The sequence below is a fragment of the Bos indicus genome, chromosome 11, assembly GCF_029378745.1.
Source record: "Bos indicus isolate NIAB-ARS_2022 breed Sahiwal x Tharparkar chromosome 11, NIAB-ARS_B.indTharparkar_mat_pri_1.0, whole genome shotgun sequence".
Taxonomy (NCBI): Eukaryota; Metazoa; Chordata; class Mammalia; order Artiodactyla; family Bovidae; genus Bos; species Bos indicus.
Window position 1 is genome coordinate 25,184,613 of NC_091770.1, and position 26,010 is coordinate 25,210,622.

General features: G+C 50.6%; 1 long non-coding RNA gene across 1 annotated transcript in view; it reads left to right on the top strand.

The window, feature by feature from the left end:
- Positions 1-25,805, top strand: part of LOC139185754 (uncharacterized) — a 95,668-nt gene extending 69,863 nt beyond the window's left edge. Inside the window, exons 4-7 of the long non-coding RNA XR_011569227.1 lie at positions 1,077-1,175; positions 6,835-6,938; positions 20,020-20,069; positions 24,639-25,805. This is a non-coding gene — a long non-coding RNA (uncharacterized lncRNA). The remainder of the gene's footprint in view (positions 1-1,076; positions 1,176-6,834; positions 6,939-20,019; positions 20,070-24,638) is intronic.
- The last annotated feature ends 205 nt before the right edge of the window (positions 25,806-26,010 follow it).

The following is a 26,010-nucleotide window of genomic DNA, read 5'->3' on the forward strand; positions in this document are numbered from 1 at the left end:
TGAGCACCTGGTACATCTGAACACATTATGCATGGTTAATGAGGTCACATGCAGTGACCAGCAGGGAAGCACACACGGGACAGAAAATCAGACCCTACAGGTCTGTTGAGTCATCCGAACACCAAAGTCAGACCATAATGTTCAAGCAACGAAGTAGGGTTGATTTAACAAGGATTGTCTCTGGATTCTGTCCACCCCACCCCTCACCCATCTGGTTTTGTGCCTGCAATTCAAATGTCTGGCACCAGATGGCAGTGTTACTCTGCTAGGAATTTTAGGCAATTTCTCTTCTGAGAAAGGTTTTACATTTCATTCATTCATTCATTCAACACATATTTACTGAGTTCTTACGAATGCCAAGCACTTTCTAGATATCTGGGATACAGCAATGAACTGAATACAAAAGCTGTGCCCTCTTGGAGCTTATATTCTTGTGCAGGGAGAGAATGAATGGATGAGCAAAACATTTGGTATATCGAGTGATAATAGGTGCTATAGACAAAAATAAAGCAAAAAAGGGGCAAAGAAGAGCTTGGATGGGGGAGTCTTATGAAGGGGAGATCAGAAGTTATAGACCATAGAAACCTGGAGCTTGGAAATGGTATGGAGGCTTTAGGTAGGGGGTGAATCATAGAAGCAAAAGAGTATTTGCATGGGAAGTGTTATAAAGGGGGCTTTACTTGACAGATAGTGGGGGTGGGGTGGGGAGACTGAGACTCAAAGAGGGAGAGTGACCTTCCCAAGTTTAAAAAGTCTGGAGGGCAGAGGCTGGCAGCCTTCAGTTCCAAGCCTATCCCACCTTCCTTGCTGCCCCCACGTCTTCCCAAACGCCAACTCGGCCTGTGAGGGGCCCTCTCTCAACTTAGCAGAGACTATGAACTCATCAACTGCTGTGTATCTTTTTTTCCTGAGAACATTTTCCAGCCAACCTTGCTATTACTATATGTGGTTACCAAGTTCTGGCCAATGGAAATTGGACCAGTGATATGCACTAATTCTGGCCATAATCCCTGAAAACTTCCTGTATGACCTTCTGTGTACTCCTCTTTTTCCCATCTGTGCATCTGGGAGCACAGGACTCCAGAGCCCTGGAGAATAAGGAAGGCAGTAAAACAAGGGTCCTCAGATGACTGCGTGAAGAGCGCCCCAACACCCTGCTTTGGACTGTAACACGAGTGAGTCTGATATGTTAAGCCGTTGAGATTTGGAGGTTGTTACAGCAGCTAACTCACCCTAAGTGATAACACTTGTCATGACTGAACCTAACTGAATACATGTCCGACCTGCTTTAGTTCCCAACACTATGCATGGGGATGCCTGCTGTTTCTGCCTGCCTGTGCAGCACCCTCCTCTCTTTTCTAGGTCCTAGCTCCCACTTTCATTAGAGGAGCTACTCCTCTTCTTGGTGAAGCTGTTTCTTACGGAGCCTCTTCACCACCATCCAGAGTGGGCATCGGGTATACCATCCTTTTGGCCACATGATTGGTTCAGGGGTAGATATATAGTGCGATCAGAGTCTCACTTAAGATTTGGGCTTTGCATGCTGGAAAAAGAGTCTCTCCTCCACTGAGATCCTGTTATGAAGAGATGCTGAATCATGCGGGCCTGAAGCTACTGGAGCCATTGCCCAAGGACACAAGGAAGAAGCTGTTGGCAAAATGAAACCAGCACATTGAGGAAAGGAGGCTAGGGGGCTGGAGAGAAGATCCAGTTCTACATCCTTCCAATCTTCCCAGAAGCCAGGCCTGCCTGCAGTTTTCTCAGTTACAAGAGCCAATGACTTTTTTTCTAAAAAAAGTTGATGAAGTTTTAATTTCTATTCCTTAGCACTCAAAGAGTTGTGATTAATAAGTAATTATTGAGCCAGTACATATTGAGACCTACAGCTTAAGTTGTGAGCCAGAAACTGGGATAAATTGTGAGCAGATTAGACGTGAGTTGTTAGGACCTCCTGTCCCCATATATTACTAGGTAGGTGCAAACATAATTATGGTTTTGGACCATGAATTTTAAGTCATTATGACTAGGCTCCACCACACCTTTATTAATCAAAATAGGAATCATTACAATCAACACATTTTTGCCAATGAGAAATACGTTTGCTTATTCCTGTAGCATAAAAACCTGTGCTTCGGGACTCAGTGAATTCTTGGCAAGCATTTTCTGCCTCTGGCTAGTTGTGGAAGCGTTTTCCCTGCAAAAAAGTTGTCGAGATGCTTGAAGAAATGAGTGATAGTTGGTGAGTGTTCAGGTGAATATGGCAGATGAAGCGAAACTTTCCAGCCAGATTTGTCCGACTTGTAAAGCATTGGTTGTGGAGTGTGCTGTCGGGCTTGTCATGGAGCAAGAAGAACTGGGCCCTTTCTGTTGACCTGCCGCGGGTCTTGCGGTTTTCAGTGCGTCTCATCGACTCGCTGAGAACACTTCTCAGATGTAATGGTGTCACCAGGATTCAGAAAGCTCCAGTGGATCAGACGGGCAGCAGACCGCCAAACAGTGACCATGACCTTTTTCTGATGCGAGTTCGGCTTTGAGAGGTGCTTTGAAGCTTCTCCTTGGTCTAACCATTGAGTTGGTCATCACTGGTTGTTGTATACGATCCACTTTTCTTTACATGTCACAATCCGATTCTGAAATGGTTCATTGTTGTTTCATAGAATAAGAGAAGACAATACTTGAAAGTGATGATTTTTTGGGGTTTTTTTTTGGTTAGCTCAGGAAGCTCCCACTTATCAAGCTTTTTCAACTTTCCAGTTTGCTTCAAATGCTGAAAGACTGTAGAATGGTCAACACCGAGTTCTTTGGCAGCTTCTCCAGTAGCTGTAAGAGGATCATCTTTGATGATTGCCCTCAGTTGGTTGTAGTCGACTTCCCATGTCCAGCCACTACACTCCTCATCCTCAAAGCTCTTGTCTCCTTTGCAAAATTTCTTTAACCACCACCGCACTGTATGTTCGTTAGCAGTTCCCAGGCCAAATGCATTGTTGATGTTATGAGTTGTCTCTGCTGCTTTATGATCCATTTTGAACTCAAATAAGAAAATCACTTGAATTTGCTTTTTGTCTAACATCATTTCCATAGTCTAAAATAAACAGCACTAATAAGTCATTAACAAAAATACATAAAGCCAGAAGTGCACGTTAAAAAGCTGTATAGCATAACCACATTTATTTAAGAATGTGTTCTAATACCAAATGGCAAATTTCAACAATGCAAAACCTGCAGTTACTTTTGTACCAACCTAATATGAATATATTTGGCAGTTGGGCCTGATGCCAATATAAAGCAACAGAACAAACTGTCAAGAAATGGGGTCTAATTTTTCTACTTTTCAGATTGCTGGCTTATCAGGATAAAAGAAGGAGTGTGTGCCTTTTCCTTTACCCTTCTGGAAAGCCCGGCTTTTGAGTTCTTGAGGTTTGAGCTTTCCTTATCAGCAGGAGGGAAATAACAGTCTTTGGTCTGTGTTTCCGGCCAAATGGAGAAGTTGTCAGGCTGGGGTGGGCTGCCCTGTGATTTGGAGGGCCTGTGCCCATCAGGTGGTTAAACAGGGCGGATGTCCAGAGGGCCAAGAGGTGCATGGCCTGTAGGAAGTGTGGGCCTTCTTGGACTGCAGAGGAGAAGTGTTGGGGGTTCTATGGGGCATGAAGCCCAGAGATCAGCCCCCAAGAATTGCTGAGGTGTGGCCCTGGGCGGAGGAGGGGCTGTTCTGTGCCTTGGGAAACTGAACCCCAGGTGCTGAGGCTCAGAAACCTTGAGAAAGGTCCCCAGGCCAGGTCTTCCTCAGAGTCAAGTTACCCGCTCTGCATGGACCATGTGGGTGACAATAGGGACAACCATGCATTGACGATTAAGCCTCTGCCGTCCATCTTCATGGGCCAGGCTTAGCCTGGGGTCCTTCTATTCAATACAACTTTCTTTATCCACTGCCTATCATCATGACAAAGGCAGATTTTAGCTAGATGTAATTTATTTGGGGAAATTAAAAAAGCAACGTTTCTTTTACCTTAAATGGATCTCCATGCATTTAATTATAAATTGTTACAAATTATGCAGGGAAATCACTGGGTTCCATGAATCCATTGAACTGAATCTCATCAATTCTGTGGGAATAAATGGTATTTTTTAGTCAATGTGGCAGTTGCTCTAGGAAACCTCCTTAGGTGCTACTTGCTGCTGCTGCTGCTAAGTCGCTTCAGTCGTGTCTGACTCTATGCAACCCCATGGACGGCAGCCCACCAGGCTCCCCCGTCCCTGGGATTCTCCAGGCAAGAACACTGGAGTGGGTTGCCATTTCCTTCTCCAATGCATGAAAGTGAAAAGTGAAAGTGAAGTCGCTCAGTCGTGTCCGACTCCCAGAGACCCCATGGACTGCAGTCTACCAGGCTCCCCTGTCCATGGGATCTTCCAGGCCAAGAGTACTGGAGTGGGTTGCCACTTAGTCTTAGGTTAAATGGAGTTCAGGGACTCTCATAGTTTCTGTAATTTATTTTCTATCAAGACAAAAAACAATTGCTCATTATGTATGAGAGCTACAAACCGTCTTGATCTCATCACTCAGTATCTCAGAGGAAGATAAAGTCTCTCCAGCTTCCATAAAGAAATCTTAAGCAAAACTCTGGGGACTTCCTTGGAGGTCCAGTGGTTAAGACTCCACAATTCTCCTGCAAGGAGCATGGGTTCAATCCCTGGTCAGGGAACTAAGATCCCACATACTGTACAGTGCAACAAAAACCAATATTTAAATAAATAAATTCAAAGTAATATAAAAATGTTTTAATTAAAAAAGAAACTTCTGATTGGTGTCACTGAGGTGTGTCCATCCCAAGCCAATCAGTTTGTCATGAGGACCGCATACTTGGAATGGCTAGCCTGAAGACCTTATTCAATCCCCACAACAACCTTCTATGGAAAATATCATTGTCTCCATTTTACAGGTGAGCAGATTGATGTGGAAACAGGTTAAAGTACTTGAAATTGTGTCCTGCCTGCCTGCTAAGTCGCTTCAGTCGTGTCCAGCTCTTTGTGACCCTATGGACTATGTAGCCTGCCAGTCTCCTCAGTCCATGGGATTCTCCAGGCAACAATACTGGAGTCGGTTGCCATGCCCTCCTTCAGGGGATCTTCTCGACCCAGGGATTGAACCCACATCTCTTGTGTCTCCTGCATTGGCCAGAGCGTTCTTTACCACTAGCGCGAAGTTGTGGAAAACATTATTATTACTCACCAGCACTGAGTTCCCTTCTCCTTCCCTGAACATGGGAGGATGGTGCTTCCTGGTCCTCTTGAAGTTAGATGAGGTAATTTGACTTTCATATGAATAGAATGATATGGGTCCCTTTCCGTGGCAGCAGTGAATCACTGGTGCCTGACCCCCATTTCTCTGCCTGCTCCGTGGTGAGTGGGGAAGGCTGTGTCAGTCTGGAGGCACACCACAGGGTCTTCACATGGAGAGCAGCTGCACAGAGCCACCCAGACGTGCAACAAGGCTTTGTGTCCCTGAGCAGAACTTTGTTGCTTTAAACCACTGCCATTTTGGGGTTATTTGTTCTTGTAGCATAACAGCCTATCCTGATTGATGTAAACATCACTCAGCTAATAAGCAGCAGAACTCGAATTTGAAATGTGTCTGGCCCCAAAACCTGTGTTCATAGCTTATTCCTCTAAATTGTCAACATTCTTCGGGAAGAATCTTATGCAAAATTTGCAGTTCTCCTAACTCTATTCTGTATAAACTCTGACTTTAGATCTCCAAGAGATGCAGCTTTCTCCCTCAGCTTTCAGACACTTCCTGTGTAACCATATTCCTCTTCATTCTCATCGAATGAAGTTTGGGCAAAAACAGGGGACCTGCCTCCAGAAGCAGCCAGCATGCCTAACATGAGTCTCTGCCCCTCACTGTGATTCCTACCTGGGAACTTGATTCCTGCTGGAGACTCTCTGGGGGAAGAGCCAGGTAGGAGCCCAGGGTTAGTCCTAGAGTTGTGCCAGGGAGGGAAAAGCCTGGAGATCAGGTTGCTGTGCCATTTGCTGGGAAGGAGTGGAAGGGAAGACAGTCACTGGCAGGGAATCCAAGAGATGCTAAGAAAATGAGGGAGCTGAAACCTGAATGGGGCGGCCCTGAAGCTCCCCTATCCATGGTTTGATGTCATTGGTCTGCAGTGCAGGCCTGGAGATATATATATATATATATTACACTTTATTTTTTAGACCAATCTTAGATTTATAGCAAAACTGAACATATGGTAAAAAGAGTTCCTATATATCCTGTACATACCCTGCATAGTTTCTCTAGTGCTAGCATCATGCATTAGTGTGGTACCTTGTTAAAATTAATGAACAAGTGTTGATAGATTAAGATTATTACTAACTGAAGTCCATGCTATATTCAAGGCCCCCTTTAGTTAATCTAATGTTCTTTTTCCATCCCAGGAGCCCATCCAGGATACCATATTACATTGCGTTATCATGTCCACTCAGGGACATGGCATTTTCTCTGCCTGTCCTTGCTTCTGAGAACCTTGACAGGAAAACTTGTCAGGGATATCAAACTTGTCTGTTAGCTTCTCTCATGATTAGACTGGGGTTTTGAGTTTTTTTGAGCAAGGAGACTTTAAAAAGTTTTTCCATGTAACTCTCATTTTCAGGCAAGATTACCCAGATGATTAGTGTACAAGGGACAGGCTCTGGCCTCCCCTGGGCTGGACATACAGGGAGGCCAATACAGATTTGCAGATTGTCTGTGACAAGACTCAGACCTTCTTTCTGCTCTTGGAATCATCAATGCAATTGCACTTAATTGGACTCAAGCCTATTCATGCACTGTTGTTTCAGGGTGAAGAGTAACCCCTAGGGAAGAGGATGCCTCTACAGCCTCAGGGTGACCAGTCAGGAGACAGAGCAGGAGTCTGGGAGGTGGTGCGCTCTCCTAACAACAGGTAATACATTCATGGCCATTGTGTCTGATCTTCAGATACTCTCTAAACACCATGTTTGTTGGCCATCTAAAGGACATTCTCAGTTCTGGCTAACAAGATCTAGGAAAAAATTGCTGGGAGTTGTGGGGAATCGTGATAGAAAAGCTTCTGAGAAAGATTTTTCATCCCTGATCAAATAAGGAAAGCACACAAGACAGCTCTTTCCACTTTTACTATCACCCTACATCCAGACATTGGAGGAAGTCTGAAGATGTGATATATGGAGCTGTGGCAGCCATTTTGCAACCATGAGGGAGACCATTTGGACCCTGATCCAGAGCACTGGCATCTTGAAGTTTCCAAACCAGCTAGATAACTACCCACCTCTAGACTTCTTGGTAGGAAACTCTGTTATGGTTGATGTCCCTGTTGGTCAGTTTCTATTACCTACAGAAAAATCACACAGGGTCTATTATAGACATCACCCTTAGAGCACAGATAAGCCCTGGAGAGGGTAGGGACATGCCTGAGGTGTCCTGATGTGGAAGGACATCGCGCAAAGAGTGGTGTCATCATCGTGGATCCAAAAGGGGATGGCCTTAGGCAGGGGTGGGGCGTCTGGAACATCAGGAGAGGATTAGGGAGCCACTGCAAGTTTCTGAGCATGAGGGAAGGGGTAGTTGGAGGAGGCACAGGGGAGGTTTGGGGGGACTTTGGCCCAAAAGCCACATCCAAACTCGCAGGTGAAACAACAAAGGTCAGCCGCCTTCCAGCAGGGCCTTCCTTATGGCCATCTCCAAAGAGCCTGCAGGAAGGAAGGAAAGGCTGTGGCTGGGATTCAGCATAGACTAAAAGGACCTAAATTTAGATCAGACATCCAGGGAGAGGCTAGGAAAGCCATTTGTGATGCTCTCTGTAATGCTTTTGCCTAAAGAGCATCATCCAGCTGTGCTTGTTTAGATGACCACCCCCACCTCCTGCCCCGGCAGGGCTGAGAACTGTCATTTGCAAGTGAGGCCACAGCAGCACAAAACTGCATGGTGGAGAAAGGCCAGACCCTGGGCTCGCGGGCCCAGGTCTCAGCCATCTCTCTGAGAAAGGAAAAAATGGTGCCCGGGTTGGTAATAGCATTTTCCCATTTCCATGGTACACCTGCTTTGTGGCTGATTTCGCCAACATTGAAACAAATTTCTTGCGAGTTTACTGGCATTTAACGATCCGCTCTTGAAGCCCGTGAAGTCTGCTCTGGCACACCACTGCTTTAGATGTTGCCCACCATGGCCCCTCCCTCCTGCCCCCCTGACCCTCTTCCACTTAGTTCAGGCCCACAGGCTCCTCCTGCCTTCTGGAGGCAGATCTGTCCTTCCTCCACCCTGACCTGGTTGTGGGTTTCAGCTCTTGGCCCCACAATTTGACACTGCCATGTGTATCCCTGCCGTTGCCTCTGATTCTCCAGCCACCACTTCTCCTGGTGGCTGGCTGGATGGCTTGAGGGACCCATTCCCTTCTGCCTTGGCCTCAGCTGCTCTGCGTCACTGCCAGCCTGCTTGGATCAGCCCTGAGGCTTCGTATGGAACATAATGTTCCACTCCATGACATGGGGCTGGGGTGTCTGGATGGTTGCAGATGAAAAGGCCCTGGGATCTCACTCAGGATTTCTTTCATTTTCCAAATGTCACACTCTTCCCTCCCAGTGCTCTGCAACCCCTTCAAAGTCTGGATTCCCTCCCATCTTCCTGAGGGCAACCCTCTCCTCTGCCCACATTCACTGACTCTCTCCTTCACTGAGTGAAGGAACATGTCCCATCTTGACCCACAGCTCTTCCAGCTCTCTGGGACCTCTGTCCTTCCCAGCTCTCCCCTTCAGATCCACCCCACTGATGTCTGCATCTGCTGTCCTATGTCCAAAACCTACTCTTCCGTGCCCCGTCCCTGCCTTTATTAAGGTCTTATCACTGTTCTATAACCCAAATCCTAACCATGGTTACTGAGGTTTATGTCAAACCCCACCACCTCCCAGTCCCACCCCTAAAGTCCCACTGCACTTCCAGCTGAACTCCTCAGCGTGCTAGAGTATCACTTCCTCCAGGAAGCCTTCCCTTCTTCTCTGCATCCTGAGCAAACCTTGATTTTAACTCTCCTCCCACTGTGAGGTAGTCATTTATTTGTTGATCTCTCCCATCAGGCAATGGTTTTTTGGGAGGAGGAGCTTTGTCACTCTGCCTTGAAGCCCAAGACAGTGCCTGACACATGATAGGTACTCCACGAACAGGGTTTGCTTTGATAACGCCTGGGGTTAGCGGTCATTTCTCTTTCAGCACTCTAGAAGCACTTCCTGTTGGATTGCCTCCCAGCTTCTCCACTACAATAGGAATTTCTTGGGGCCAAGAACCTGTCCTCAGGACCCCTCTCAGCATGTAGTTTTAGGCGGGTCCTGATGGTGGGACACAATAGCTATTTGGAGGATGGTGGGCAGAATCAGCTGTGTCCCAGATTTCTTCAAGTGCACCCCACTGTTGACTGAGGCACCTCAAGAGGCAGTTAAATTTAAGATAAGTTTTCTACATGCTCACAAGCCCTCACCCTAATTACAAAGACCCTTGGAGGAACACAGGCCCATATGTTCTGCATGGAACCTGGGTAATAAATAGGTCAGCCACTTGGAGCAAAGACAGAAGGACTGGGAGCCAGGCAGGCCAGTTCTCAAATGGCCCACTCCATCCCAGAGAGGCCAGAGGAATCTTTGAGTGTGTCTGAGGGCCTGGGGACCTCTGGTGAGGGCAGGCAAGTCTTCCCCTCCACCCCTCCACCCACTGGCCAGCCTGTTAAGCAGGGAACATGGACTCTGACTCCCAACTGGAACCCCACAAGGAGAAATGTTCTTTTGGTTTTCCTGTTGGAATCCCACGAGCAGGAATGTTCTCGTGGTTTTCCTGTTGGAATCCTCAGGGCAGGAATGTTCTCGTGGGTTTCCTGTTGGGATTCCATGAAAAGCACTTTCATTCTCCCAGCCTTGTGCCCCTGAAATTTCAGGGGCATGGGGTCCTGAGGGATTCCCAAGTCTGGCCCTTCCCAGGCTCTACCTGCAGGCTCTGGGTATCTAATGGGTGTGGAAACCTCCTGGAGCGGGGACACTTCAGCCACCGACAATGCTGCTGCTGCCATTTCTGAGCTAAGCTCTAGTGATTTTTGTTCTGTTGCTATAATGGGGTCACCTAGAAAGTGGCCAGCGTGTCTGGGTTACCAGCTAGGGTGGAGCGGTACTGAAATGGAGGGGCGCTGCCTGCGTCTGGATCTGAGCTACTTCGTGGCTGTGACTATAAACACACCCGAAATTCTGAGCCTCAGTTTCCTCATCTGGATGGTAATCGAATCCATGACAGAACTGTTGGGGGTGATGATAAATGAGATGACTCTCTCCATCTCCTTTCACACAAGCCACACCCTTGGCAAGGTCGGGTCTCTCTGAGCCATTGCTGGGCAAAATCTTGCGTTTCCTTTTGCAATGTCTCATCCATCTCACAACTCCACTCCCAGCGCCCCTTCCTGCTCCCAACACTCTGGCCAGTGGTCAAGGGTCATATGCAGGTGCCCATGAGTCCTACCCTTGGCCCCCACCCACCTGCATCCACCTCCCCTGAAATGTTTGGCAGGACGAGGGGCCCCATTTAAACCATGAGTGTTTGAGGAAAGAGGCCAAAGGCTGAGGCCAGAGCAAAATGTGTCCAGCTGGCGTGGCTCAGCTCCTGGGACAACGGCTCAGTGATTCTCCCACTGGGCGCGTCCCATCCCTGCCCTCCTTCTTCCACCTCCTCCCCTTCCTCCTCCTCATCCCAGTCTTTCTCAGGGCACTTGTGAATTCACTTTCTCTTTGAATCCCTATGAAACCCTAGTCAGGCGGATGAGGCACAGAGCACCTTCCTCATTTAGGGAAGAAACTGAAGCTCAGACAGAATAATAGTATAAGTAGCTCACGCGTTTATGTTAACTGAAAGTATTTTGTAATAGGTAATTCGCTCACATGGGTGATGGATCAGAATCGCATGAAGATGTGTATAGTCCAAAGGCCTGCTGCCCCACTCCATCCCCTTTCATTCTCCCAACACAAGTAACCCCGTTGACTAGTTTCTTAGGTATCCTTCTAGGATGGTGGTAGTGGTTTATTCGCCAAGTCACGTTCGACTCTTGCAACCCTATGGACTGTAGCCCGCCAGGCTCCTCTGTCCATGGGATTCTCCAGGCAAGGATACTGGATGGGGTGGGGGTGGGGGGTGGTTAACCATTTCCTTATCCAGGGGATCTTCCTGACCCAGGGATCGAACCTAGGTCTCCTGCATTACAGGCGGATTCTTTATAGTCTGGCCACTAGGGAAGATCCTTAGGCTAGGATACCCTTCCGTAAATCCAAGCAAATCGGGCACGTGGTCTGATTTCCTCACTCCCTGCCCAGATGGTAGCATCTTACACGCCATGCTTTCTACTCAACATGCATCTTGGCGGTCTCTCCCCATCAGTTCCTAGAAGGTGTCTCTGTTGTGTGCCTTTACCATAACTGACCACCTGCCCTGAGTATTTGCTGCTGACAGGTGCTGTGCTGAAGGATCCAGGTGGACTGCTTTATGTAATCCTCAGTTCAGTTCAGTTCAGTTCAGTCGCTCAGTCATGTCTGACTCTTTGCGACCCCATGAATCGCAGCACGCCAGGCCTCCCTGTCCATCACCAACTCCCGGAGTTCACTCAGACTCATGTCCATCGAGTCAGTGATGCCATCCAGCCATCTCATCCTCCATCGTCCCCTTCTCCTCCTGCCCCCAATCCCTCCCAGCATCAGAGTCTTTTCCAATGAGTCAACTCTTCGCATGAGGTGGCCAAAGTACTGGAGTTTCAGCTTTAGCATTACCTCTAACCAAATGCCCGGGGAGCTCTTATCATCCCCGTTTACAGATGAGCAAATTGAGGTATAGAGAGTTAACCTAGTCAGGGGACATGCCATCTTGTTCCAGAAGTAGCGCTTTCATCCGCCACGCACCCTCAAGGTTCTGGAAGGACCAGCCTCTTGATTTTATCTTCCTCCCAGTGAGAAGTTTCAATGCAAACATCCAGCCCTGCTGAAAGCCGAAGTCTTTAGGTTGCCAACGAACACACACCCAATTGCTCTAATTCCCCACCCACGAAAGGAACGGGTTGGGGTGTTATGTAAGTGCTTAGATATGTGCTATTGTCTCCCCAACATGTAAAGATTATTATTCCCATTTTCTGGAGGAGGAACATGAAGCTCTGAGAGGATGAGTGACTTTTGCAAAGGGATCGAGCCAGGATGACAACTCAGGTCTCAGGACTTCCTCCCGGCAGCCTGCACAGTCTGATTCCCCATCCTCTACTTCCCTTCTGAGATGGGGAAAGTGTTGCTGCTGGGGTCCCTCTCTGGGAGGGAGGTGGGGGCTGTGCCTGTGTCCCCACATGGCAGCTGGGGAGGCAGAGCAGGCTCTGGGTCAGCTTAGGTGGGGAATGGGGGTGCTTCTTGAAGGCTGTAATGAGGGATGATGTTCTGTCCCCTCCCCAGAACTGGGCTTCTTGAAGGATCAGACTCTGTCCCTTCCTGGGACAGAAGGCTCAGACTCCATCCAGTGATGCAGGGGTGCTGGGAGCCTTTTCACATGAGACGGTTCAGCCAGGATGACCGACTCTGCTTGGTTTCTTGCTCTTCCCTGATGCACTGAGGGCCGGGGTAGGCCTCGAGTCGCCTGCTGGCCCATCTGGCTGCTGTTCTGCTCCTCTCGGCGCTGCGTGTTCCAAACCACCAAAGGGAAGACATCCCTAGGGTGGGGGTGGGGGGGCTTAGGGTTTGATGGGAGGCTGACCAGTGGTCCCAGCCTGGGCAGCCGTGGAACCAGGGACATGCAGCAGGGGAGCCCGGCTCTCCTAGTCTCGGACCCTGCATGGGGTCCATGTTAGGGTCAGCACTAGGGGTGCCACAGATGGGTCAGGGTGATCTCTGGGTACATCCAGCTTTGGAACATATGGTTCCGCGCATTCTGCATCACCTTCCTCTGGCCCCCTCTCCCTAGACTCCTCTGCCTCCCCATCCTGCCTCCAGCACTCTCCCAGCCCCGCCCGTCTCCTGGGAACACCAGCAACAATACCCACCATTTATGGACCACAGGCTACATGCATTAAGGCTGCCATGTATCAGGCCCTCACTGTGTGCCAAGTCTGTGTGAAGCATTTACACACACGCACGTACATGCTATGTCAAGTAATACTCGAAACGCCCCAGGGAGGAAGGTACTATCTCCTTTTTGTGTGTGAGAGGACTGAGAAACGAAGAGAACCAGAGAACCGTTCAAGGCTGTGCAGCCAGTGCACACAGGAGAAATCTGAGTGAGCGTGGACTGAGCTGTGTCCCCGGGCGGGGAAGGAGCGGGGACAGCAGCTTCTCATGGTGTTCAGGCAGCAGCTGGAGACTTCGTGCTTACCATACCTCGAGGCTATGGGCCATGGACCCGTTGGAGAAAGGAAATGGTCCACAGAGCATGTCCCTCTGTTGTGGTCCTCGTGAACAGTCCCCCTCCATCCAGCATCAGCGATATGAGCTGGGGTAGGGGATCGACAGAGACAAATCTCCTCACTCTTCCTCAAATTATATCTTCCCATCTCTGCATCTTTATGCTTCTGCTTCCTCTTCTTCTCCGTCTCACTGCAGACGGAGAAATCTCTTTCTTTCTCGTCATCCATCCATCTTTCTCCATCTCTTGGTCCTGGCAGTGGGTAGTGGGGAGGCCTCTGAAGCCTTGGTGGGGTTGTGTCCTCACAGGAAAAAAACCTTTAGAGATCTCAAGAACAGAGAGGCTCTCATTATTGCCATTGGATCTTTGCAGCCCAGAGTCCAAGGTCCGCCTCAGCCTGGTAGACCCACCTGGAAGCACCCTCTTGGCCCCCAGACACACCAGCTGCTTGAAGCATCTGTGCACAGACTTAGGGGGCTGGATGGTATTGAGAAGCCGTTTCCTCTGTGTGTGACCTGTTACCCTTTTCTCTCTCCAGGGCAGGTGGTTGTTTATCCCCTCCATCAAATGGGGCCTCCCAGAGCAGAGCTGTGCCACAGACGGAGTGCCCCACCACGCTCGGGTCCCACCTCTCTCTTGCTCCCTTGCTCCTTCCTCTTTCGCCAGCTCTCCTGTATGTCCAGATCTTTCACTCCACTTCCTTGGGCCTGGATCTGGGGGCCTGTGCCTGCCGCAGACCAGGGCACAGCCGCAGGGGGCTGCGCTCCCACATACACCTGAGTCCTTTCTGCAGGGCAGGAGGGCAAGCCAGGGGAGAGGTCACCCTTGCAAACTGTTGCCTTTTTGGCTTTTCTCAAATTTGCAAAAATGTGCCTTTGAGCAAGTTAAAAAAGAAATCAGTGCCACCTCCCACAAATGATACCATTTCTCAGGCTCGCAGAGCCGACGTGGGTAGACAAATAGGACTTTAAAAATAGCCTTGTGTTTCTCAATCTTACGGCCTCTGGGGGCTGCAGGGAGAGGTCTTGGTCCAGCCTGGTTTTCTGGCCCATTGTCTGCCTGCCCTGGGTTAGGGGTGGGCGTGGGGGCTGTTTGTAGGCGCGGTAATTCCTGGGCAGAGGAGGGAGGAGAGGGAATTCTCAGCGAGGATGAGCCAGATAACACACACTTGAATGGAGGAGCTGTTTGGTGTTTATTTTTCCCTTCTCAGGCCAAGTAATAGAGCACACTCCATTTTGAGCTTCAGCTTTCATCAACTTTTTTTTTTCCCCCTTCCCCTCTGCTTTTTCCTTTTTTTTTCAAGTGTGCAGTGGAGACTGAGATACAAGGTCTTATTTCCATCTGGGCTCTGGCCCAATAGCCTCGACCAAAAAGTTACTTAAGTCATATTTCCATCATCTGCAGATGGCTGTGTATTTATTTCTCACCACAGTAAAATCCCAAATGGACTGCAGATATTTGCACGAGTCACAACTGCTTCCTCCTGGCAGGGTTGGGACGCGGCTTTGATCCTTCTGAGAAAACAGAAATGCTGGCCTCAGCCCAGCAACAATGGCGCCTTTGGGACTTCCCAGAACGACCCGAGAGCTGGGCCTGGAGCGGGTGGGTTGGGTGTCTTGGGGTTCAGGGGTATCATATCCTGGAGATGGGTGTGGGGACTTTGAGAAGCAAAGCCGGATGAGTGAGGGGGATTCGAAATCAAAGCAGGTAGGGTCACCGAACAGGTGACTGGCCTAGAATAACCCTCTGGAGGATGGCAGCCCCCGTGTGAGCTCTGTGAGGGAAGGGCAAACCCTGGAAAATTACTCAGGGAGAGGCAGCCTCTCCTGGACACAGAGCCCCTCTGTTCGGCCAGTGTGACCTGGCCCCCATCTCTTTCTCTGCTCCCTCACCCTCAGGGCGCTGAGCCTGGCACGGGAAGGCAGCCCCTGGCCTGAGCCTGGCAGGTTCAGCCCTGGGTCAGGACTGGCAGCCAGGTTGCCACCGAGATGGGGCTCTTCTCTGCCACTCAGGGGGCGCCCTTACCTCCAATGGACCGCCTTTGGGTGCTCCCTGTCTGCCTCCCCAGATGGCACCTCCTGCTCCCAGGAGGAGAGTGTTTGGTGAGGATGGTGGGGGGACTCTGAAAGCTGAGGGATGGGATCTATTTAAAGGCTGAAAAGATGAACATAAGGAACCAGGGAAACACAGAAAACGGGAAGAGACAGAATGTGGAAGGCTTGCATTCTGATCTCCTCTTTTCTCTGCCTTTTCTGGTTTCTCATTTCCATTGATGTCCAGTGTATATTTACATCGTTCCTTCTGTTTCTTGGCATTTGTGTCCTTCTGTTTTGGCTTCAGGTTGCTTGCAACAGTGTTTCTGTAAAGTTGTCCCTGATAAAATCTGAGATGTGTCCCCGTCATGGTGGGCGGGTGAGTCCTGCGTACCTCCTCTTGGGAGTTGAAGGCTTTGCAGAGGAACAGAGCTTACCCACGAAGGGGGCAGAAAACTGCTGATGCCTCTGTACCACTTCCAGAACTTTCCCGGCTTCCTTGGGGCTGTCCTTCTCTCTGCCTTCTTCCCAGCCCCATACAGTTCCTCTGACCTAGCCTGGGCACTCTTGGCATCCCCGGCTGCAGGGTCTGCAAGGGGCTCTGTGCCCCAGGGTATACTCTCTGGGTGGAGGCCCCCTTGGTAAACCCAGCGCCCCGTGAAGGACTCTGGGTCTCTGGTTTGGTTCCTCCCTGGCTGCTGTCCATCCGGGTCAGTCAGCAGGCCCATTCCCCACCCCAGGCCCGCCCTCTCTCCCCGCCCCCCCCCCCCCCCCCCCCCCCCCCACATCTTGGCTCAGTGCTCTGTTTTGCTTTAAGACTTTCTTTCAACAGAGCACAGAGTTGGCCACCAGTGTCTCTGGCCTGGCCCACCTCGAAGCCTGACCCTGACTCACGGCCCCGGGTCCCGACAGGACCTGGTTCACACCGGTTTAAAAACTCTGGACGGCAAAGTCACAAGCCATCTGCACCCTCGTCTTCCGCTCGAGACGTTATTTATGTGTGTGGCTTTGTACTCGTTGCTAAATGCGGCCTGTGTGAAGGCTGTTAATTAACCCTTTGAGAAATGAGCTTCCCATCAGGGCAGGGACAGGAACCAGGAACATGTTTGTAATCAGGTTGTTAAATGCCAATGATTTATCCTGCTTCAGATTAGCGGCTTATTGAAGCCAGAGGAAGGGGTAGAAGAGATGCCCTCCAAAAGTGGTTTAAATAAAGCCTGTTTTGTGCACACTGATTGTCAGAAGGGCAGGAAATGCTAAATCAACGGTGCTCCTGGGCCTTGGTGAGGAGACAGGAGGTGTTTTGGAAGGGAGTGGAGGTGGCGGGCTGCCAAAGCCTGCCCCTGTGATCAGGAGGAGGCACGGGCAGCCCTCCAGGTGATCAGCCATGTGGTTGCTTTACCCCTTCGGCCATCTATAAAATGGGACCCTGCCCTCCTCACTGGGCAGTTGTGGAGAGAGTGGAAGAGACAGTCTGAGGTTTTACCCAAATATAAGAGCAGCCATCCAAAGGGTGGTTATGCTGTGGGGACATACTGTGGGTGGAATGGGTGATCGCAAAGGAGGAGGTGAGACTTTACCACTTGGAGAGGGAAGGGTCCGGGGAAGAAGATGTTCAAAAGTTTTCCAGAGGGGCCTCTATGCCCTCACCTGTGAATGAGGGTCATTCTAGAGTCTTCAAAGCTGGTTCTACGAGTATAGTTTCCCCAATGCTGAAAATAGTCCTCCTGAAATGAGAGGCCAACTTTTGGGCTGGGAACCTCAGCCTTGGTTTCCCAACCCAGGATCTGTTGTTCTCTACCCTCCCCAGACGTGTGGAGGGGGATTCAGGCTAGGGGTGGGCGGTGGAGGAGGGCAGGTGGGCTTGGGTCTCAGGGACTGAGTGGGCCATCAAGGCCTGCTGGTATTTTTGATGGCAACTCTTTACATTCTGGGTGAGACATGCCTTAAAAGCACCATTGAGAGCAAGGGCTCTGATGCCTGCACTCAGCCAAGCTTCCTGTCAAAGTCGAATAAGCCCAGAAAACAAGAAAATGTATTCACAGCCCTGAGCCTTCCCTGCTTCCCAGGCTTATTTCATTCGAAAATAGTCAGAGCTGGAGAGAGGGGAGGAAGACGCGAAGTACAGCCTGATTCCTGAGTGACCCTGTGTCTGCTGGGGGTGGGGTGGGGGGCCTTGTGTAACCTCTCAGAGCCAACTTCTTAGGGCATTGTGAGGAGATGAGGTAGCGACTTCAGTAGGGGAACACAAAGAGTACTCCCCCCAGCCCCCACTCCCTCCTTCCTCCCTTTCCCTTCCCTTTCTTTCCTGCCCCCTCCAGTCTCTTCTGAAATCGCCACATCACCCTCTGCTGATCCATTTATAGCTTATAAAATGTGCCCAGATTAAGCCAGTCCAATACCTCTCAATGATTTACCCAGACAGCCAAATGCGAGTGAACCCTCAGACGAACACAACCCAAATATCTGTATTTCAATGTTGACTCCTAAACGAAGTAAAAGTATATGTGTTTCGAGTTTTCACTTAGTTAGCTGTGGTTTAGCAAGCTTCCAGGTGATTCCGAGGCAGGCTAAAGTTTGAGAACTTTATTCTAGAGCGTGCAAAGGTGTGCCCTGAGTCTAGAGGTGAGGCAGGAGGGAGTGATGACATTTCTCACTAGGAGATGGCTCTGGGAGCCCTTTGCTAGGAAGGACACCTGCTCTGGCCGCCACCTTCTTCTTTGGGGCCTCTGGTCACTCAGTCAGGGTGACGAGCTGAAGCTGCCTTCAGAGTTTCTGTGCCCCTTGGAGGTTGATTCCTGACTCCCCTCTATGGCATGTCCATCTCCTCACTCTTGAGGTCACCGAGAGCATTTCTCAAACGTGTCCCCGTCACGGCCCTTGGCCTACCCACCCCCAGGGTCAGTAAGCTCCCAGCATCCCCTGCGCCTTGATTTTCCCCCACTGGCAGACGTGTCTCACTGTGTCGATGAAAATGTCCTGTGTCTGAGCTGTCCAAGATGGCAGCCGCAAGCCACACATCGCTGTTGAGTGCTTGAAATGTGGCTAGGGTGGCTGAGGAAATGAAATTTAAATTGGCTTTCACGTAGATTAATTTAAATTCGAATAGCCACATGCAGCTCGTGGTGGCCACTATACTGGACAGTGACATTCTAGACTCTCTCTCAATGCCTTCGTCTCTAATTTCTGCCTTCCCCTCACCCTTGGCAAGTGCTCCATTCCTACCAAATCCCATCCCACTGCATGGAGGGGAAACTCTGGCCTGAGAGAGGGGGTCCTCTAGGATACACAGGAAGCCGGGGGGGCACTGGGGGCCATCCCCTACCCCTACTCTGCCTTCAAGGCCAGGCCTCAGGCCAGCAGCCCCATCAGACCTTGGCCTCTGGCCGAGGTGTGGGAAGTCGAGTGTGATGAAACCCAAGCCCCCTTGGCAGGCGCCCAGCTGTGGTTTCACACTTGAGCTGCAGAGTTGGGAGGAGGCGGCTGGAGAGGACCGTCAGAGGATGGGAATTCGGGTGGCCTGGCCAGCAGGCCCTATGAGCAGGAGCTGTCCCCAAGGGGGTTTCCAGGCCGAGCAGGCTGCCAGATTGCGTGGGTGCCTCCTGGTGGCTGAGGGCTCAGTGTGACCCAGGCCTTCCTGTTGCCCATCTGTGGGGAGTGACAGAGAAGGGATGGAGAAAGTGCTGAATGAGTATATGTGACTGCATGTGATGACTGTGTGTGTGTGTGTGTGTGTGTGTGCATGCATAGAGAGGGATGGCACCAGCTTCTCTAGGGAGGAAACCAGCCAGCTCACCCTACCTTCACCACCATCATCACCTGCTACTTAATTTGCAGGGCCCAGTGTAAAATAAATACTCAAGGTCCCTTGTTCAAAATTATTGAAGATTGCAAGAAGGTGACATCAGAACATTAAACCAAGTACAGGGCTTTCTGAGCACGGAGTCTTGAGTGACTGATGGCTTGCCAACTCATGGAGCTGGCCCTGCCTCCAATGCTGGAGACAGACGTGGGAAGGTCTCAGAACAGAGGACCTATGTTCTGGGCCAGCCTGAGGGCAGGAGCTGGCCCATTTCTCTGCACTCAGCCCCTCGGGGCTCCTGGAGGAAGACAGAGGTTTTGAGTCTATCCCAAGTCTTCTGTTAGATGGGCTGATGCCTTCACAATGGGGAGGAGAAGGCTTCAGAGACACCATTGCTGCACCTGCCTCCATCCCTGCCCCAGCCTCAAGGGGGCACCGTGGAGGCAAGATGCAGTCATAAAAGTGATACATGTTGACGGAGTACTTACTTCACGCCTGGAGCCTTGCTGAGTATCTTGCCAGTATCACCTCATTTGCCTTTCCTGACATGCCAGGAGACAGGTACTCTCATTTGCCCCTTTTACAGAAGGAGGGGCTTCCTGCAGGGAGGGAAATGTTCTGTATCTTGATTGTGTGGTTTGTGACAGGCATGTGTACATCCATCCAGAGTCATCAAGCTCAGGTGAGTCAAACACACTTAATCTGTGTGTTTATTGTGTGTAAATTATCCCTCAATAAAGCTGATTTTTTTTTTTTAAAAGCATATTTTGAAAAGCGAGACTTTGAAGACTTGCCCAAGGTCACATTCCTGGTGAGTAACAGAACTGGGTTTCTCAGTTCAGAGTAGTGCCAAGCTGGCGCAAAGATCACAGACCCTGGGGTCAGAGAGATGAGGTTCCAGACCAACCAATTTGTTCTTGAGCAAGTTACTGAGCCTCTCTATTCCTCGGAGTCCTCATCTACAAAATGGCCTCCAAGATGGTGGTTTAGTTCAGGGGCCTGTGGGTGAGATGAAAGTTGCTCAGTCGTGTCTAACTGTGTGACCCCAGGGACTGTAGCCCACCAGCCTCCTCTGTCCATGGAATTCTCCAGGCAAAAACACTGGAGTGGGTAGCCATTCCCTTCTCCAGGGGGTCTTCCCAACCCAGGGACTGAACCCTGGTCTTCTGAATTGCAAGAAGGTTCTTTACTGTCTGAGCTACCAGGGAAGCCCATGGGTGGGGTGAGGACCCCACAATGTCCCCCGAAGTTGCACGAGGTACTCTTGTCCTGCTGCTAGTGGCTAGGTACGTGGGGCAAAGCCAAGGGTCTCGTGCTATCACCCTTCTCTGCCTCCACCAGCCCTCTGCGGCTTCCAGCTCAGGCTCTGCCCCCTGACCAGGAAGCAGGGGGTATGGTGGGGCATGGCCCGTGCAGGGTGAGGGTAGCAAGCTGACACCAGAGGCCTGGAGGGGAGGTGATGTGGGAGGTGGGACCTCCCTTTGTGGAGTCCCTGACAAGCTCCCACAGAGAGAACCGATTTGGGATTCTCTTCACAGAATGTGAAGGGTGGGAGGTGTCTGGAGGGCACTTTCTAAGGTCCTGGTCTTTGTTGGAGGGAGGATGGAGTTTGCTGTAGATTTTATTAGAAAAAAAAATCAAGAACATCTTAAAAGTCAAGGATCTCCACTGCACAACTAAAATAGAACGTGTTACTTCCAGCCTCTGGCCTCATTCCATTCATATCCCCCGCACTCTGCTGTGTTGGATTGTATTTATTTACTTCTAAGTTCCTTGACAAAAAGCTTAAGTTGTATTCATCACTTTGGTCTCCCGACCCCAGGGCCTGACACATCCTAGGTGCTTAATAAATGCTGGTAGACCAAGAACTGAGAGCTGGGATTAGCCTGGACGAGGACTTAGGCCCAAACCCCATCAAACTGCCCAGGGGAGGGCCCAAGCAGGTAGGGAAGTGGCTCTGGGTCCTCAGCAGCTTCCTGACATGCACCAGCTCCATTGGTTCTGTTTCCAGGCCAATCTATTCTCAGTTTGGCTTTGGGGAAAATTCCATTATTTTCATCCTAAAGAATCACCCTGGTCCCCCAAGTCCCCATAAGATGTCCATCAGTAGAGTAACACATGTGTTATTCATGAGAAAACAGGCTCAGAGAGGCTGGGGACTCCCCCAAGGACACACTGCGAAGTCTTGACAGAACCACCCCAAGCACTCTGGCCTCCTGCCCCCAACCCCCGCCAGCTCCATGACACACCCACTGCCTCTAATGTTCTCTCAGCCTCTACCCCCCTCCCCAGTAATGGAACCCAGCTGGGTGGGGCTGGCCGCTGAGAGGCTCCAGCCTGGGCTTGGGCCAGCGACTCATGGAAATTGGGCCATTTTCCTGGGGCGGAAATGAGAAGCAGATGTGGGTCGGGAGCTGGGGTGCAGGCTCATGCCGTGTTGGAGGCTCAGGTTACACGAAGGAACACGTGATTGTGGCTACAAAAACAGCCGGAAACCCCCAAGGCCCACATCGTCGGGGGTCCATCCCAGGCCTGGGGGGTGGGGCGCCAAGTCTTACCCCCACCCCTTACCTCCTCGGTACCCCTGAGATAGTAGGAGGAGCGTGAGACTGGAGGGGCGGGGAGTGCGGAGGGGGGCCTGGGCAGCGGCCTTCTTGCTCCTCAGCTCAGGGCTGATCCCTGCACAAGTCCGGTCCTCAGGAGGACACCCAGGAAGGTCAAGGCACCCTGTACAGAGGCCACAGCGGCCTCCACCCCGCTGCCCCAGTTTGAGCCACGGCCCAGGCCCCGGAAGCCTTTTACAGCCCGAAACACCTGGTGTTTGACCGCTTTGCTCCAATCCTCTGGCTTAAGGGATTGTCTCTGGTTGCAATGTATCACCTTTCTAGGAAAGCACCCAGTCTTAGACAGTATTCAGACAGCCTTACCTGGGTGGAGGTAAACTTATCAACTCCTTCTAAACAAACAGCCAGTGAGGCCTGGGCCTGAGGGGAAAGGGCTGAGGCAGGACCCTCTGGGAAGATGCGGGAGATCAGGGTACAGGAGGAGCCCAGGAAAAACTGGGCGTTTGTGTGGAGGGCTCAGGTCCCTGCTTTTCTCCCTCAGCCAAAAGGGCAGGGCCTAGTTAATTCATCCCTCCAAACAGCTATCCATTCATTCAATAAGTGGTTCTTGTCCAACCACTGTGGCCAGGGCAGTGGGCTAAGCCCTGAGGGTCCAGAGGTGGCTGAGCATGGATTCCATCTCTAGGGCCTCACTGCCTACTGAGGAAGCCCACCAATAAATAGCTTTGGTTAACTGATTCATGCATTTATTATTGAGTGTATACCATGTTTCAGCAATACTCTAGGTTCATTGGATCTATGAGTAAACAAACCAGATAGTTTTGGAAGGGGAGACAGGCTATAAAACTTTTTAAAAAATAAGTTAACTAATAAGTTTAGAAGGTGAAAAGTGCTATCATTGTTGTTCATTCGCTAAGTCATGTGTGACTCTTTGTGACCCCATGGACTGCAGCACTCCAGGCTTCCCTGTCCTTCACTATCTCCCAGAATTTGCTCAAACTCATGTTCATTAAGTCGATGCTGCCATTCAACCGTCTTGTCCTCTGTCGTCCCCTTCTCTTCCTGCTTTCAATCTTCCCCAACCTCAGGGTCTGTTCCAAAGGGGTGGCTCTTCGCATCAGGTGGCCAAAGTACTGAAGCTTCAGCTTCAGCATCAGTCCTTCCAATGAGTATTCAGGGTTGATTTCCTTTAGGATTGACTGGTTTGATCTCCCTGCAGTCCAAGGGACCCTCAAGAGTCTTCTCCAGCACCACAGTTTGGAAGCATCAGTTCTTCAACGTGCTGTAAAAAAGGAAAATGGAGCAGATAAGGGGGGATTGGGAGCCAGAGGCTGGTTGCAGTGTTCACAGGCCTGGGAGGGTGGGCTTCCCTGAGAAGGTGAGACCGGAACCAAGACTTGATCTGATAGGGGAGATGAGAGTGGGTTTCTGGGGGATGTGCAAAGGCCCAGGGGCAGGAGAAGGCCTCAAGGTTACGGGAGCAATAAGAAAGCCAGTGTTTCTGGGGCGGGGAGGGAAAGGGGAGCAGGGATGAAGGTCCAAAGTTAAGGAAGACCAGGCCAGGAGATCTCAGAGGCCACTCTAGGGTTTTAGCTTTTATGGTGAGTGAGATGGGAGGCACTGGAGAGTTTTGAGCCGGGAGATGTTTATTGACTGGTTTTTCCAGAGGACCACTTGGACTGTTGTGTCCACAGTAGCCTGGAAGAGGCGAGGGCAAGGGCAGGGGGCTGAGTCAGGAGACACTTGGAACAGTCAGTCCAGGTGGGAGGTGGTTGTGCTGTGGCCAGGCTGCATGGTGGAGGATGGGAGGGGCACCCAAGGGGAAACGTGAATAACGTTCCATGGTAACAGAAGAAGGGCGTGATTAACTCTGACTCAAGATGCCTTCCCAGGGGATGTGACTCAAGCAGGATCTTGAAAAATGAGCAGTTCAGCAGGCACTCAAGGGAGTGAGCATTCCAACAACACGTGTGACAGGGAAGGCAAAGAGAGAGCCAGGCCTGTCTGGGTACCCGCGAAGCTGCTCATAAACATCAGAGCAGAAGGGTCAGGGTAGGCTGGATTAGGGCGCAGCGTGCCGCCCCGCCAAACCCTGTCCTGTGATTACCGGGAAGTTCGGGAAAGAGTTTAAGCTTGAGGGCTTAAGACCCAACTTGCCCTAAGAATAGTCCTGCAGTCACCATGAAGGGCTGGGAGGGTGGTGGAGAGAGGAGACCCAGATGGGAAGCGGAACTTGAGGGCTGACTCAGTGCAGTGGGAGAAGGAGGGAGAGAGGGGGGCTGTTTAGGAAGCAGAGAGGACCAGATGCGTGTGGGTTCGGGGAAAGAGGAGCAGGTAGCTTAAGGAAGAGGACGAGTCCGTTTGGGACAGGCTGAGTTGGAAGAGCCTCTGAGAGATCAGAGAGTGGAGTCCAGGAGCAGCCGATGGAGGGGTCTGGAGCCCAGCGGAGGGGACTGCGTCCAGAAGCCTCGAGTGGCAGGAGGCATTTAAGCCATGGAAATCCACCAGCTAGATGGGCACCTCCAAGTTTTTATCCTTAGGAAGATCTATAGTTCCCTCCTCTTTGCCTCCCTCCCAAGGCCTTTGAGAGATGGGGAGAAAAGAAAACAGTCTTGAGAGGGAAGACAAAGGATCAGGGTGGGGTGGGGCTCCTGGGGTAACACTGAGAAGTCCCTGAACTGGTCCCACTCACCCCAGGGTGTCTGCCATAGCGCCCTGAGTAGATGGACATCTTGATATTGGTGTCTATGGATCCCTGCATGCAGATATGTAAAGTGATGTGTTTTCATTTTCTCATGATTCCTGTTTCCCTGTAGCCCTCCCTGATGAAGCTTATTGCCCAGTGGAGGGGGCTTCGAAACAAGGCTTCAAGCAAGGTTGACGCAGACAGGCTGCAGAGAAGCTGCTGCTAACAGCAATGGGACCAGGAAAGGGGAATCCAAAGGAAGCAGCACCATCCTTCAACCTCAGAGGCTTGTGTGGGAGAAACCCGTTAGGTCTGAGGGAAAATCCTGCTTCGAGGGGTGGGTAGGGCTTGACTCAGATTGCAGCAGGGGAGGAAACTTTAGTGACACTCCCTGTGCAAAGCAGCGATTCTGGATGCCACCAAAGCAATAGTATGCCACCCAGGAGGTGGTTTGAAATGGCTGGGGAAAGTCGTCTGGGAGACAGCTTCATGGCACACTGCTTGTTCTGGAGTGGGTAGGAAGAATGAGCCCAGGTGGTCCTAAGTCCCGGGGACCACAGAGGCAAGATCTGTACCACCAGCCCAGATCAGGGACCACATGCTTCAGCATCACTCCTCTCCAGCCTCACCCCTACCAGTGAGCCCCAGGGACCAGGAGGCTCCAGTCCTGTCCCACCTGTGTGTGTGTATAAAAATGCAGAGGACTCCACTTAGAACTTCAACTCCCTCTTCCCACCACCATGAGGTCCATAAACATCTCCCTGCACCAGGAAATTATCTTGGCTAGGAGAAGGGGAAGGGATGAGAAAATCTTGGGAAACTCAGCAATTTTATACAAAAGAGACCAAGCTAAATGTATGGAAATGGAGATATGTCTAAGGAGCAATTTAAAGGTTTTCTTTTTTTTTGCTTCTTCTTTTCTTTTTCCCCCTGCTTGTCAATAGTAGGAATGATCAGATCAAGATGAAAAGAGTACGAGAAAAATGAAGAATGATTCTGGTTTGACCCATCTGGGTAGGTACGTGTGACTCAGCTCTGCAGTAATCATGTCTGTACACGTGTGCTGGGGCAGCTGTGGACTTTCAGTTCTAGTCATCAGCCCTTTCCTTGAAGCTCACTGTGTGTTTCCTTGTGGCCAGGAGTTGAGAATCATAAAATTGTCAAATCTCTATTAATTATCTATCACTCTATAATAAATTAGTCCAAAATTTAGCTGAGATTCATGCAACCTGGGGATTAGAAACTTGGAAGCAGTTTAGCAGGGGGTTTCTGGCTCAGGATCTCTCATGAAGTTACAATCGGGATGTTGGCCTAGGCTGTGGTCATCTGAAGGCTTGACTGGGGCTGGAGGACGTGATTCTAAGATCCACCTGACAAGCTGGTGCTGGCTGTTGGCAGAGGCTCTCAGTTCTTCACCTCATGGATCCCTTTCTAGGGCTGCTTGGATGTCCTCATGACATGATGGTGGCTTCCTCCAGAGTAAGTCATCTGAAAGAACAATG